Here is a 15793-nt window from a genome sequence, read left to right as displayed (position 1 = left end):
TTTTGAAAAAAAAATCAAAATTTTTTCATTTTTGCTATATCCCCCAAAAATATATAAAAAAAAACTATTTTTTCCTCAGTTTAGGCCGATATGTATTCTTCTACATATTTTTGGTAAAAAAATCGCAATAAGCATATATTGATTGGTGTGCGCAAAAGTTATAGCGTCTACAAAATAGGGGATAGTTTTATGGCATTTTTATTATTATTTTTTTTTTTATTAGTAATGGTGGCGATATGCGATTTTTATCGTGACTGTGACATTATGGCGGACACATTGGACACTTTTGACACTATTTTTGGACCATTGCCATTTATACAGCAATCAGCTCTATAAAAATGTACTAATTACTGTGTAAATAACACTGGCAGGGAAGGGTTTAATCACTAGGGGGCGATCAAGGGCTTAAGTGTGTCCTAGGGAGTGATTTTAACTGTGGGGGGGGGTGGACTATGAATAAGCGTTATAGCTAGTGCAAAAACGCCAGCAAGTTTTCCTTGTTCGCTGTGTTTGTTGAGCTGTGATTTTCCAATAAAAGAAAGTGGTATTCTGAAGAGTGCGGCAGTCCAGAGCTTGTTTTTCGTCTGTTGCTGTGGGGGATGGGTTACCTAGGACATGACAGCGATCACTGGCACTGCTTCCCATGACAGGGAGCAGTAGATCTCTGTCTTGTCACTAGGCAGAATGTGGAAATGCCTTGTTTGCATGGGCATCTCCTCATTCTACCTCTCCACACCGCAATCGCAGGCCGCTGGTGAACATCGAGTTCCTGGGACCCGTGGGCACACTCCCGCGACGGGCACGCACACGCCTGGTAGGCAGTAAATTTAAAGGGAAGTACCTGTATGCCCATTTGGCTGCCTGTGCCATTCTGCCGACATATATCTGTGTGCGGCGGTTGGCAAGTCTTTGATGAAATTTCGGCAATAAAATGTAATTCTGCAAAATCACTCCTAAAAAGTGGAGATCAGCTCAGGCGTCTGTTGAACTCAACTCTGTCCGAACCTCCACTTCCCGCTATTTTCTAATCTGATGACCTGAGGGGTGGGATGCTGGGTGGGATGCTGGTGAAGTCAGTGCCCTTATATGAACACATGCCCATATTTAGTGAATGACATTGACTAAATATGGGCATGGTTCCATATAAGGGCACTAGTGTACATAATCGCCAGCAAACCATGGATCGGCAATTTTTCATCCAAAAGGTTTAATGGAAAGGATCACATCACAAAAGAAAGTGCAGCGTTTTCGGAGCCGCTCAGGACCCCTTCGTCAGGCATGTGATACGGAGCGATATCACATGCCTGACGAAGGGGTCCTGCGTGGCTCCAAAACGTTGCACTTTATTTTGTGATGTGATCCTTTCCATTTCACCTTTTGGATGAAAAATTGCTGATCCATGGTGTGCTGGCGAATATGTATGCTGGTTTGATGTTTCCAGGACCCAACTGGTAATCACTGCAGCACCCACCATTTTATGAGGCACAGATACCAGTAACGTGTGTGATAGGAATATCGATTTGACCATATGAGGGCACTGGCATCACCAGCATCACGCCCTTCTGTCTGCATGTGTTGCAGGATGAGGAATAACCCAGCCCACAGCTTCATTGGTTTAAAGAAAACGGCAAGAAGAGGAAGTTCAGACAGAGATAAGTTCGGAGAAAGCTCAAGCCTATCTCAACTAATCAGATGGTTCAAAGGGTCTGCTTGAAATTTTGTTCTCTGGCTTTCTGAGAACACAATGCTGATTGGCTTCCAATACAGTCCTCTTCCAGCCTTGAAAACCCACTAAGGTTGGCCACCTTATATTTCAGCCTTCTGCTCAAATGCTAAAATGCAAGCCGACACATGCCATGAAGGACCTGGGGATAACAGGTTTCTTGGGCATGTCAGGTTTTCACATGTAATATGTAACCATGCAGCTGATCTCATTAGACAACTGTGCAAATCAGTCAACCAAAAGTAACCCGTACACCTGAAGCCCAACATATATAAAGCACAGATGTAAAGCAAAGCTTTCAATTCATATCATAACAGGAAACAAATTGAACCTAAGGTGCTTCGAATGGAGACTTTTTTTCCCTATTAAATTTGAATAAAATGACGGCAGTTATGCAATGTGATGCGAGCTCTGTGCCATGCTGTGATAATAGTCTGCTTTAGAATTCAGTGTTTAATGTGGTGTGAATCCTCCAGCTTTCTGAATGCAGTCAAACAATTAGTTATACGGCATTCTGTGCTCTATAGATATAGACATAAGCTGCATAATTTATGAAGTCAGGCAGCAGAACACGCCAGTCATTGCCAATTAACAGAATTATAAAATACCGCTAACCGCATGGATGGTGGAGGACTTTCCAAGGCTCTGCTGGACTCCCTTGGAACAAAAAAAAGCAAATGCAAAAGTAATATTAATAATAACAACATGCAAAAAAAACTATTCATTGCAGTGGACAAGGTCAACGTCATATGGAATGGCAATGTTTTCTGACTGTGCCCGGTCTTATCTGAAAGTCATATACATATCTGAAAGGCTGTTTTCCCTTTTGAGCATTTCTGCAGTGCTTTTTGCAGTGCTTGCCGCGCTTTCCGTGTTTAATGGACAAGCGTTTTTACTGCAATTTGCTTTTTACATTTTTTTTTTACACTGTATCTAGCTGGTTGCTAAGGAGAGGGCTGGGAAGCTGGCCGCCGCATCCTTAGCAACAGATGAGTCATCAGCTGTCAGCTGTCTTCCCGCTGAATGTAAAAAAAAAATTCTGGCTAAAAAAAAAATTGAGAAAAAAATGGCGTGGGGTCCCCCCCCCCCCAGGTCCATACCAGCCCTTCGGGTCTAGTATGGATTAGGAGGGGACCCCCATGCCAAAAAATAAAAAAAAAATGGTGTGGGGGTCGCCCTAAAATTCCTACCAGACCCTTATCCGAGCATGCAGCCTGGCAGGTCAGGAAAGGGAGGGGACAAGCGATCGCCCCCCCCCCCCCGAACTATACCAGGCCGCATGCCCTCAACATGGGTGGGTTGGTGCTTTGGGGCTGGGGGGCTCTGCATTCCCCACCCCAAAGCACCTTGTCCCCATGTTGATGGGGACAAGAGTCTCTTCCCGGCAACCCTTGCCCGGTGGTTGTCGGGGTCTGCGGGTGGAGGGCTTATCGGAATCTGGAAGCCCCCTTTAACAAGGGGGCCCCCAGATCCCAGCCTCCCCCCTGTGTGAATGAGTATAGGTTACATCGTACCCCTACCCATTTACCTGGAAAAAAAGTAGTGTAGTGTAATGTTAAAAAATGCAGTAGACACTTTTTGACAAGTCTTTTATTCAAAATCTTCTTCTCCGCTTCTCCCTCCATCTTCTTCTGCATCTTCATCCTCCGGTCTTCTCCTTCTTCCGCTCTTCTGTCTTCTGTGTCTGGTGTTCTTCTTCCTCTGCCGCCGCTGCCGCTACCACTGCACCCGCCGACAAACCTCCTCCGATGCTGCGTCCCGCACATCTGTCTGCGCCGATCTCCTTTATTCTGTAAATAATGAGGGGCGTGGCAATCAGATTACATCACCCAGAGGTCCTGCCCCCTTGTGACGTCACAGACCCATCATGCCCTGGGTGGTGACGTCACAATGGGGCGCATGCTCGGATAAGGGTCTGTTATGGATTTTGGGGGGACCCATACTAGACCCAAGGGCCTGGTATGGACCTGGGGGGACCCCACGCCATTTTCTTTTCTCTGGGTTTTTTTTTTAGCCGGCATTTTTTTTTTACATTCAGCGGGAAGTCAGCTGACGACTCATCGGTTGCTAAGGACGTGGTGGCCGGCCCTCTCCTTAGCAACCAGCTAGATACAGTGTAAAAAAAGATATAAAAAAAACGCAAATTGCGGCAAAATCACAGTAAAAAACGCGGTACTTGCATTTTGGATGCGGGTCCATTGAATTTTATTACATGCAAAATGCTGCATTTTGCGGGGGGAAAAAAGTCCCTGACCCTTTCCAAAACTGCAGAGGCACTAAAATGCATTGATGTGAACATGTTCCATAGGAACCCATGTTAAAAAATGTCCCTGCATTTCTGCAAAATGCAAAATGCATCAAAAAACGCATTAGTGTGAATCAAGCCTAAGGCCGGATTCACACCTATGCATTTTTAGTGCTTTTTGCATTTTGCAGATTTGCACTACAGTCCATATAACATGGTTTCCTATGGAACACGTTCTGTAGTACAAATCTGCAAAATGCAAAAAGCACTAAAAATGCATAGGTGTGAATCCAGCCTGAGGAGGAATTTTTATCCTCCACTTACCTGATGCTGAGATGGCCACAGATACTCACCCACACAGCAGATCCAGCATTGTCCTGCTGACATGCTTTTGCCAGCAGCGGCCGCTCCTCATTTTAAAGTGTGTTAGATATACAGTATCTGTGAATGTGGTTACACATGTGAGTGTATTTTGATTCGTTGCTATGAATTCTGACACTTATGAGTTAGTGTGCTTTGTAGAATAAGCAAAAAGAAAAAAAATATTTTCCTAGCATTCTTTAAAATATACAAATATTTATTATCCACGTCATTCTTAAAATCATTATTTAATTCAGATTAAGTCTAAAATACCACACAGTGTATCAACGTGTCTACATATACAGCTCTATTCCAATATACTGTATGTGTAACATATATAATCCATGACAAGGTAGCCAGATACCTTACTACGCCAATCCATACATGTACACCCCTTTTATACGTTATTCTATAAATAATGACACAGACACCTGCTGGATGTAAATGGCCTTTTAGGCCTTTATTTTAACAATAAACCAAACTAAACTTTTTTTATTTAAAACTTCTGTAAACCATTTTATTTTACCATCTATTTTCTTATAACCAAAACCAGCTCATCAGATAAACAGTTGTTGATCCCTGACGACACCATTTCTTCTTGAGCCTGTAATCCCAACTTTTTATGGCATTCGTCCCCTTGCCTCGGGGACTTACCAATTAACCACAGACCCCCAACTTATTAGCCCATCAGTCTGGCCAGCCGCCAGACCACCCGGGAGGACTCCATACCTATGATGGGTCCTAACTTTTCCAAAACCTCATCTTGAACAGTATAAATTGCCACCTGCACTCATGTTTAACTAATAATTATCCCAAACCCTCCCTATTAAGGGCGGGCAGGCGGGAACGTTCCTCCTGACCTGCTGCTCCAGACTGCTGACCTTCCTACACTCACGTGCCTTCACATCAACTCTACTCCACCCCTTCTTACACCATCCTCCAATCAGGTAAGCCTTGTAACTTTCTTAACCCCTCGTACCATTCCCCTGCGTAAGCCTTGCACCCTGTCATGTATGTCCTATGCTTACGTTGCACTACAGCTACGTACATGTCTTGAAACACATTGAAAAGTGAAATGACGCAATGATTCACAAAGTTGAAGCAGCTTTTATTACCATGATGGAAGAATCCACCCTTCCACCCTTGACAACCTGTAACCTACTGGTTGCACTGGCCATGGCCCTCTCTAGAACCTCCTTCCCCCCTGACACCCCCCCCCCCCCTTCTTATCCACCCTGATGCTCCTAAACCCCCATGTATTCTTTCTTTTTTATTTTCCCCTGGACTACCCTACTCATCATTGTTCTCTACTTGTTACTCCCTTAAATATCAGAGCAGTCCTCCTGTTTTTGGCCTAGATATGAGGCTACAGACTCCTCCCTTATTAAGTCACTGGTTATTTCCCTGATGCATTATCAGAGACTCACCCTAGAAAAGAGGACGTATTGTATTCCTAATGCCTTATGCTGAGATTCTCTCCGGACTGGTTTATTTGATGTTACTTTATATGTTAAACCTGATATGAACTCTACACCAACCTTCTCTGTTTGAGGACTGTCCTCTGTTATACGCTTATTGCTCTACATATGTGAAGGTTGCTTCATATTTGATGTTCTATACAGTAAGACAAATGTTGACGGGTGGCATTTTGTACTTCTGTATCATGTACCTGATGATGACTGGAATGTTGTGGGGGCCTCTATTGCACCTCCTGCCCAACACTCAAGGTGGAGACAAAGAGTGTGAGGGCACGGAGTGGCATGAATGCCGGAGTAGCTGTATTGCAAAGTTTGTACTTGGGTAGATGAATCTGGGGGTTGCAGTCCTAGGAAAAGGATACTAAAGCAACTTGGCACCAGAGAAGGAAATGGTAGCAGAGCTGGTATGCAACCAGTGGCAGCCGGGTAACAAGGGACCAAGTCAGCAGACTCCAGGAAGATAGAGCAAGTCCAGGAAGCAGATCAAAGTCGGTAACAGCCGGGCAGAGCGGTACAGAATCAGAAGACAAAACTAGTCCAGTAAACAGACCAAGGTCAGGTGAACAAGGTTAATGCAAGAGCAAAGGCAAAGTTCAGGAAAAAGCTGGGTCATACACAGGTAAGCAGGTTTAATAGATCAGGCTACAGGAATATTATTATTGCATATTTCAATAAAACACTTAAACAGGAAAAGTGAAATGACGCTCCACCATTGGCTGCAGCTCTTTGCATCTTATGCCGTGTACACACAATCAGAAATTCGGCCAGTAAAAGCCTGACGAGAGCTTTTGGTCAGAAAATGCGACCGTGTGTACGCTCCATCGGACTTTTGCTGGCCGAATTCCCACCAGCAAAAGATTGAGAGCAGTTTCTCAATTTTTCAGTCGGAAAAGGTTTCGACCAGAATTTTCCGATCACCTGTACCAATTTCCGACTCGCAAAATGTATACGCATGCTCGGAAACAATTCGACGCATGCTCAGTAGCATTGAACTTCATTTTCTCAGCTCGTCGTAGTGTTGTACGTCACCGCATTCTTGACGGTCGAAAGATCAGCAAACTTTTGTGTGACCGTGTGTATACAAGCCAAGCTTGAGTGGAATTCTGCTTGTGTGTATGCGGCATTAGTTATATACATAAAATCAACTGTAGCTATGAGAATGTATTAGGCCATTAATGGCACTAAATGCCAAGGGAGTTGTTCTATTGTACATGTAGACACCTGTTGATACACAAGGTGGCATTTTAGTATCCTTCTGGATCCATTATTGTGAATAATAAATATTCGCATTGTTTAAAAAATTGCTGTCTCCAGTGGCACCTCTAAAGTCCACATATACAGCAGGAAAATGTATTTTTGTTTGGTTACAAGTGGTGGATATTGTACTGGGTTGGTCCTCTTCCTATATATATATATGATCTTTGTAGAATAAGGCCAAATGTACTTTGCCCAGTTATTCTAAACTTAGACGTCCATAGTTTCTTAGAGTAATGTTGTTTAAGGAAGCAGACGTCTGATTCTAAAACAATGGCAGGAAAGCAGGAAAAGGAATGTTTGTTCTTTATGTTCTCTATAGTACTTAAAGTGATTAATGAAAGTATAATGTTGGTGTGACCTGTATTTGATACATTCACTCTTTAAGGCCTCATGCACACTGGGCGTTTGCTCAGTTCTCCTAGACGCCTTGCTTCTAGCAGGAGAAAAGCAGCGTCCAAAATGCACCTAAAGCTGCTTTTTTGTAAATGGGTTTAGGTGCTTTTGACACGTTTAGGCGAGTCAATCACTTGGGTGTTCATTCATTCAACTGGCCAGAATAATAATTTATTCTGAGAAAAAACAAAAGGTGGGAAGCACCATCTAAGTGCAGTATTAAACCATCAAATTTATTCTAAAGGATTAAAAACACTCATAAGAAATCAATGCAAAACTCGCATGTCATGGGATGAGTAAGGTCCGCCACTCGTCTCCGCCCTGAAGGGGCCTAGGGGTCTGGCCTGCTGCAGATGTTGAGAAGCAGAGGAATGAATGCCCTGTGTTGAATCAGGGAGTCCACACCTACCAGCATGGAATGCAGTGGTTGATGTGACATCACCAGGAACCGAAGAGAGGGCTGAGAGAAACAGATTCCTTGTGACGTCACATCCACTGGTGCAGGACCACCCTGCAGGAGGGAGATGAGTGATGGACCTTACTCAACCTATGACAAGCAATTTTTTTATTGATTTCTTGTGAGTGTTTTGCATCCTTTAGAATTAATTTGATGGTTTTAACACTGCACTTAGTTGAGCAGGCTCAACTCTGAGGACAGTAGCTGCCAGTGCTTCATACCCTGTGTACCTTACATATAGACTTTCTCTTTGATATCAACTATGGACTCTTTGGACTATGACTGGTCAATTGATATATAATTTCTTGAGCTGTCCCCTTACATACTACATGCGCCAGAATATTCTCCTCTTGTTATAGTATTTTATTCTGACCTTTGAAATGAATTAACATTCAAGCGATGAACGCACCTAAAATTAATCCTCTTTTACTGATAACCTGTAAAGGCTTTTAAAGCATCGCCTTAGGAGAATTGTAGCTACCGTACTTTGTCACCATAGCAGTTGCGGCTGGTGGGTTCTTCTCTTGGGGGGGTGGCAAACAAACACTCCCCCCCAGCGGCACAGCACTGACCGGGTGGTGTGGCACTGACAGGACAGAATAGGAGGGGAGGGTGCTGTGCCAGTCTTCAGTGAACTTCAGAGAAAAGGATTTTACGGTGAGTACAAAAATCCTATTTTCTCTTTCGTTCACTGACCGACACAGCTCCATTATTCTTGACCATAGGGACGTCCCCAAGCAGTGTCATAAAGAGGGGTAAGAACGGCATAAAAAACTTCACCCACAACCAGAAGTGCTCCCTAACAGGGGAGTCACCACCTTATCTATCCGCATCAGAACTTGTGGTTAACAATGCAACAGTGCATTATACTCAAAAGTAACTGTATTTTAAGAAAAAAACTGAAAAAAAGAAGTGCAATTGCAACATCACACGGCCGCCTGCAAAACTTTGCGGCCAAAGCAAGCATCCACTTTGTAGAATTTGATAAACCTGTGAATGGACGACCAATTCACCGCTTTACACACTTGAGTGACCGACGCTTTATGTCGGAAGGCCCAAGAGGTTCCAATTGCCCTGGTGGAGTGGGCCGTGACAGGAAAGGGGGGCACCAGCTCCTTTAAGGCATAGGCCTGTACCACGATCTGTCTGATCCACCTGGAAATGGTGGCCGACGAGACCGCCATACCTCTTTTCGGACCAGATACCGAAACAAACAGAGTCTGACTTCCAAAAGGGAGCCGTGGCAGACAAATACACCCTTAGAGCCCGGACCACGTCCAGGGAATAAAGGGCCACCTCCTTAGGATGTGTTGGTTTAGGACACAGAGATGGTAATACAATGTCTTCATTGATGTGAAACGCCAAAACCACCTTCGGCAGAAAAGAAGGTTGCGGACGCAACACCACCTTATCCTTATGGATAACCAGATAGGGTGACTTGAAAGACAAGGCCGCCAGTTCCGAAACCCTCTTGGCCGATGTAATGGCCACTAGAAAGAACACTTTCTGGGAAAAAGTCAACAAGGGAATTTCTCTGATGTTCTCAAATGGCGGTTTCTGAAGCGCCTATAACAGCAGGTTCAGATCCCACGGAGGTAAAGGTGGACACACAGGAGAAACTACATGCCGGACCCCCTGAATAAAAGCGCTCACTAGAGAATGAGCCACCAGGGGTCACTGAAAAAAGACAGCTAAGGCTGATATTTGTCCTTTTAATATTTCCGGCCAGCTCAGTAGATTGCTTTAAAAAAGGCCTGGATTATTTCCTAAAATGTACATAATATAACTGGGTACTGACATTTATAGCTAAAGTTGATCCAAGGAAAATCCGATTGCCTCTCGAGGGATCAGGAAGGATTTTTTTTCTCCTGCTGTAGCAAATTGGATCATGCTTTGCTGCGGTTTTTCGCCTTCCTCTGGATCAACTGTGTGTGAAGAATTGTGTATATGGGATTGTATTTTTTATTTTATTTTTTGAACTAGATGGACTTTTTATGGTGTATTTTTTCAACCTGACTAACTATGTCAAAAATCTGGTGCAGCTGTGCATGGTAGGCAAGTAAGCTTCTAACTTCGTCTTGTTCAATTAAGCTTCGACAAAAAACCTGGAAGCTGGTTGGTTGGAGCTGTACCAGATTTTGCACTTTCCAGTTTTAGTAAATCAACCCCTTTATGTCTAATAGGGCCATTCCAATGCAGACAATGTACATGGGATGGCTTCTCTGTGACTATTATATCTTTATCAATGTCAAGGAAAGGTATTCTGGGGGGCCAAACCGCTACCTTCCTAGGGCCCCATTCTACCATAAGCCATCTCTAGTTGTAAACCATCAACAATATTCTTTATTGTAGAATACAAAAAATGAGTAAGAAAGCAATCCTCATCACTCATGTTGGGAAATGAAGAGCAGAAAAGGACATCTCATTAGATCATTTCCTGATTTAGACTAAGTGAATACTATCAGTGAGGATGATTCTATGTAAACATTGCAAAGTCCTCTCAAGCAGCATTCTTTAATATGATACTCTGAATTCTTTAGATATCGCATGCTTCCATGAAAGCATTTGTAGATAACACAGAAACATTTCAAATGTAATTAGCGCATTTTTTCTAGCAAATACTAGACCAGCATTTCTCAACCTTTCTCTTCAGTTGAGGCAAAAATATAAAAAAAAAACATAAATGTTACCTATCTATCTTATCAATAGGAAAACTGAGCCTGGGACAAAGCACACAACCTTGATTAAAGTAAAGCTATAGGCAAAACATTTTTTTTTTAACCACTTGCTTACTGGGCACTTAAACCCCCCTCCTGCCCAGACTAATTTTCAGCTTTCAGCGCTGATGCACTTTGAATGACAATTGCGCGGTCATACAACACTGTACCCAAATTAAATTTTTATCATTTTTTTCCCACAAATAGAGCTTTCTTTTGGTGGTATTTAATTACAGCTGGGAGTTTTATTTTTTTCTAAACAAACAAAAAAAGATGCAAAATAAAAAAAAAAAAAAAAAATCATGTTTAATAGTTTGTTATAAAATTTTGCAAACAGGTCATTTTTCTCCTTCATTGAAATGCGCTGATGAGGCAGCACTGGTGGGCACTGATAGGCTGCACTGGTGGGCACTGATAGGCACGGTTAAGGTGGCACCGATAGGCACAGATAAGGCGGTACTGATAGGCACAGATAAGGCAGCACTGATGGGCACAGATAAGGCGGCACTGATGGGCAAAGATGGGCACAGATAAGATGGCACGGATGGGTGGCACAGATGGGTGGCACGGATGGGTGGCACGGATGGGCACGGATAGGTACCACTGATAGATGGGACTGATGGGCACTGATAGGTGGCACTGATAGGTGGCACTGATAGGTGGCACTGCTGGGCACTGATGGGCGGCACTGATGGGCACTGGTAGATGACACTGATGGGCACGGATATGTGGCATATGAGGTGCAGCACTGTTGTTGAGGCAGATTGTGGGCACTGATAGTTGGCACTGTGGGCACTGATGGGTGGCACTATGGGCACTGATGGGTGGCACTATGGGCACTGATGGGTGGCACTATGGTCACTAAGGGGTGGTACTGATGGGTGGCACTTTTACTTTATTTAGGTGGCACTGGCAGGGGGCAGGTGGGCCCTGATGACTTGGCCGTGATTGGGACTGAAGTCCCTCTCACGGCCCCGGTGGTCGGCTTTTTTTTTCTCCTCGCGCTGTCAGCGCGAGGAGGAAAATAGCCGATTACCGGCTCTGTTGTGATCACATGATCAGCTGTCATTGGCTGACAGCTGATCACATGGTAAGGGGTCAGGATCGAACCCTTGCTTCGATCCGTGATCAGGCGAGTCTCATAGACTCGCTGATCACAGACCCGCTGCGCATGCCCCTCAGGGGGCGCACAGGCCGCTCGTGCACGGCAAAACAGGTCCGAGCTGTAGCCGTCATTCGGCTATAGCGCGGATCCCTAGTGGTTACATTTCGGATAGAGCAATGGAGGTTTATCAACCCCTGTCAAATACATTTTTCGCCCTCTGTGTCCCATTGGGGAGATTTACCTTCACTTCCTGAACAGGAAGTGAGAGGAATTTCCTGTAAATTAAGGGAATTCCTTGGGGACCCCCCAGGTCACCATTGGAGGATTTCCCCTCTATTACGTTTCTGGGGATAACCCAAAATTTGGGATTTTTTTTCTTTTACTTTCAATGATAATGGTAAACAATACAAATAGACATTAGAAGCCTCCCATCACAGCAGAAGTCCCCAATTAAATCATAGCCCCCCTCTTCATATCAGAGTCGCCCACATTGATCAGAGGCCTCTCATCATATGACAACAGAGCTTCCTCATCACGACAGAGTCCCCCATTACATCAGAGTCCCCCATCCTAGAGCCCTTCAATCACTGGTTCTCCTATCATAGTGCCCACCAATCACACAGACCACTCCCATCACAGAGCCCTCAATCACACAGTTCCCTCTTCACATCAGAGCACTACCTTTTCCCTCCAGCAAGGTGGCAGAGGGCAGAAGGTGGAGGAGATCAGGTGCAAGGACATTTCTGTCTAATCCTGAATACATTAGGATGGCTCTGCAAGCAGATGCCTTGAATCAGAGTAATGCATTGACATGGTGGGTGCAAGCTGGCCGCCATCAGTATAGCAATGAATGACAACTTGCATCTTGGACCTAGAGCATCATTAGCTGTTATGGTGCTGGTGGCTGACCCCTCAGCACCATGGCAACTCATGATGCTAATCCAGGGAAAACTGGGTCCTGGAGCTTGTGGCACCCTGGGGGAACTGAAACGGCACCCCAGTATTCCACAGCACCTTGGATGAGAAGCACTGTATTAGATGACATAAAATATACAGAACTCTTAATTTGCCAAGCATGTGCTCCAACAAGAGGATATGATGTCGCCGGACATCCAATCAGGACGAAACCGGTCGAGATGTGGTCTACGTGCTGACATAGTTTCTGACTACACCATATCCCCCTATTGGAGCACACGTTGGTTTTCTAAACATGCACAGCCATTTTTTTCCTCCCTATGCAAGCCATACATACCCAGTTCCAGTACTTAAAGGCACTTACAAATGTAATTGTTTTACTTAATTTTAATTAAAAATCAAACGGTTTTACACCATGAGATGCTCCCTGGTTGTTTTATTTGCATACATGGTAGTACACCATCTGAGAAGGACCCACAGGAACAAGCCATTGGAGACTAATGCCCCGTACACACGATCGCAAATTCTGCCAGCAAAAGTCCGATGTGAGCTTTGGGTCAGAAATTCTGACCGTGTGTGTATGCTCCATCGGACTTTTGCTGGCAGAATTCCAGCCAGCAAAAGATTGAGAGCAGGTTCTCTATTTTTCGGTCGGAAAAAGTTCCTGTCCAAAAATGCGTTCGTCTATATGCAGTTCGGACACGTTAAAAAAATCACGCATGCTCGGAAATGATTCGACGCATGCTCTGAAGCATGGAACTTCATTTTCTCGGCTCGTCCTAGTGTTGTATGTCACCGCTTTTTTGATGGTCAAAAGTTCAGAGAGCTTTTGTGTGACCGTGTGCCAAGCTTGAGCGGAATTCCATCGGAAAAAACATCCAAGTTTTTTCTGATGGAATTTCTGATCGTGTGTACGGGGCATTAGGGGTATATAGCCAAACACAAGCTCTACTGACCTCACAAGCACTGGTAGGTCAACAACTTGTGGTGAGTGTCTGTCGGAATGGGAACATTGGTGGCACTGAGAAGTGTAGGACCTGTTTTATTTACATCTGTGCGAGCTCCCTTTTATTTGGGAGATTTATTTGCCTTTTTAATTGATTACTTAACCAATATTTTGTCTTGCTATAGCATGTCTGTTATGGTCATGAAATTGGAGGTTATTTACGAAAGGCAAATACACGTTGCACTGAAAGTGCACTTGGAAGTGCAGTTGCCCTAAATCTAAGGGGTAGATCTGAAATGAGGGGAAGCTCTGCTGATTTTATCATCCAATCATGTGCAAGCTAAGCTGTTTTTTTATTTTCCTTGCACTTTACTTCCAAGTGCACTTTCAGTGCAAAGTGGAGTTACCTTTAGTAAATAACCCCCAATATGTTCCCCAGTTTTATTTTTTTTTTAAAGCAAATTTTTTCTCAGTTTAGTCTGATATGTATTCATCTACATATTTTTGATTAAAAAAAAATCGCAATAATCGTATATTGATTGGTTTATGCAAAAGTCATAGCACCTACAAAATAGGGGATAGATTTATAGCATTTTTATTATTATTTTTTTTACTACTAATGGCAGCGATCTGCAATTTCTATTGGGACTGCGACATTATGGCGGACACATTGGACACTTTTGACACATTTTTGGAACCATTGGCATTTAAACAGCGGTCAGTGCTATAAAAATGCACTGATTACTGTAAAAATGTCACTGGCAGGGAAGGGGTTAACACTAGGGGGTGATCAAGGGGTTAAATGTGTTCCCTGTGTGTTTCTAACTGTAGGGGGAGGGCACTGACCTAGAGGAAATTACGGATCATGATTCCTAGCTATTAGGAACTCACGATCTGTCACTCCTCAAAGGGATATGTGTGTTTACACACACGTCCCTATTCTGCCTCTTGTGCCCGCGATCGCTCATGGCCAGCGGTCATAACGATCGTCGGCCACAAGCATCGGCACAACCGCAGAGCAGCGGGCGCGTGCATCCGGCCGCACGCTTGCTATACCGGTCCCACGAATGGACGTATAGCTATGACGGCTTGCGGGATCGTGCTGACCTGCCGCAGTATAATAACAGTATAATAACACCGGCTGGTCGGCAAGCAGTTAATCTACACACTTTATGCACTTTAACGTATTATTTCGTGGGCGCGAGATCTTTTTAGGTTCACATACATATATATAGTCTGTCTTTAGACAGAAGCAAAACCAACACAAGTACAGGGAGAACATGCAGATAATATCATTGTTGGGATTCAAATCTTAACCAGCCTTGTCCCTAGTGCTTCAAGGCAGAAGTGCTAACCACTAAGCCACTGTGCTACCCCTGTTTTAGCTAGATTTCCCAATCATTTGCTATTTTCTAGATAATCTACCAAGGTAGTAAGACAGCCACAAGAATTGGGTAACACTAAAAATCTTAGTGGACCTGGCTCTCTGCTAAGGTTGCCACCTGTCCGGGATTCACCCAGACAGTTCGGGTTTGGAATCATGTGTCTGGGTTTCAGACTGCCTGAAACCCGGACACATTATTCAGACCAGACTATGGCTTCCCAGCAGGTCTGCTTGCTGCAGTTTTCTGAGCTGAGAGTGTCTGTTACACCTTCTTACTTGCTGCCCAAAGCCAACACTAATAACCCCCCCTACACAGACGGGAGAGGAGAGAGGGCTTGATTTGCACCTCCCCCCCCCATGTCTGCCCACACTCCAATCCCCGGCGCTGTGCCTCAGAAAAGGAATGTGTGGGCCGGAAATTGGAAGTGCAGCAGCCTCAGATACATCCAGATGCAGGGCCGGACTGGGAATAAAATCCAGCCCTGGAAAAAATGTCATACCAGCCCCGCAGCATTATTATACCAGCGTAACAGCATAACGTCATTATTTTCTTGTTCATGTGTCCCAAGTGTATATAATTACAATAAACCAGCGGACAAACACCCTTGTCCGAATCAGCGGAGAACGGAGTTCCCAGAAGTGACGTCAGCGGCGAGGGACAGCAACCAGCGTGGACCGCAAGCCAGAAGCAGTCATCAAGAAGGGACACGTTTCGGAAACGTCTGATTGGTTCCTTTGTTGACCTAATGAAAAAGTCCGTCAGCGTTCATTCCGACAATCCGGTCGTGCCTACGTGGCATTAGAGCCCCCAGA

Source organism: Lithobates pipiens, unplaced genomic scaffold, assembly GCF_037356315.1.
Source record: "Lithobates pipiens isolate NorthernLeopardFrog02 unplaced genomic scaffold, aLitPip1_a1.2 Scaffold_18, whole genome shotgun sequence".
Taxonomy (NCBI): domain Eukaryota; kingdom Metazoa; phylum Chordata; class Amphibia; order Anura; family Ranidae; genus Lithobates; species Lithobates pipiens.
The sequence above is the reverse complement of the archived record's forward strand: the minus strand, read 5'-3'. Positions refer to the sequence as shown.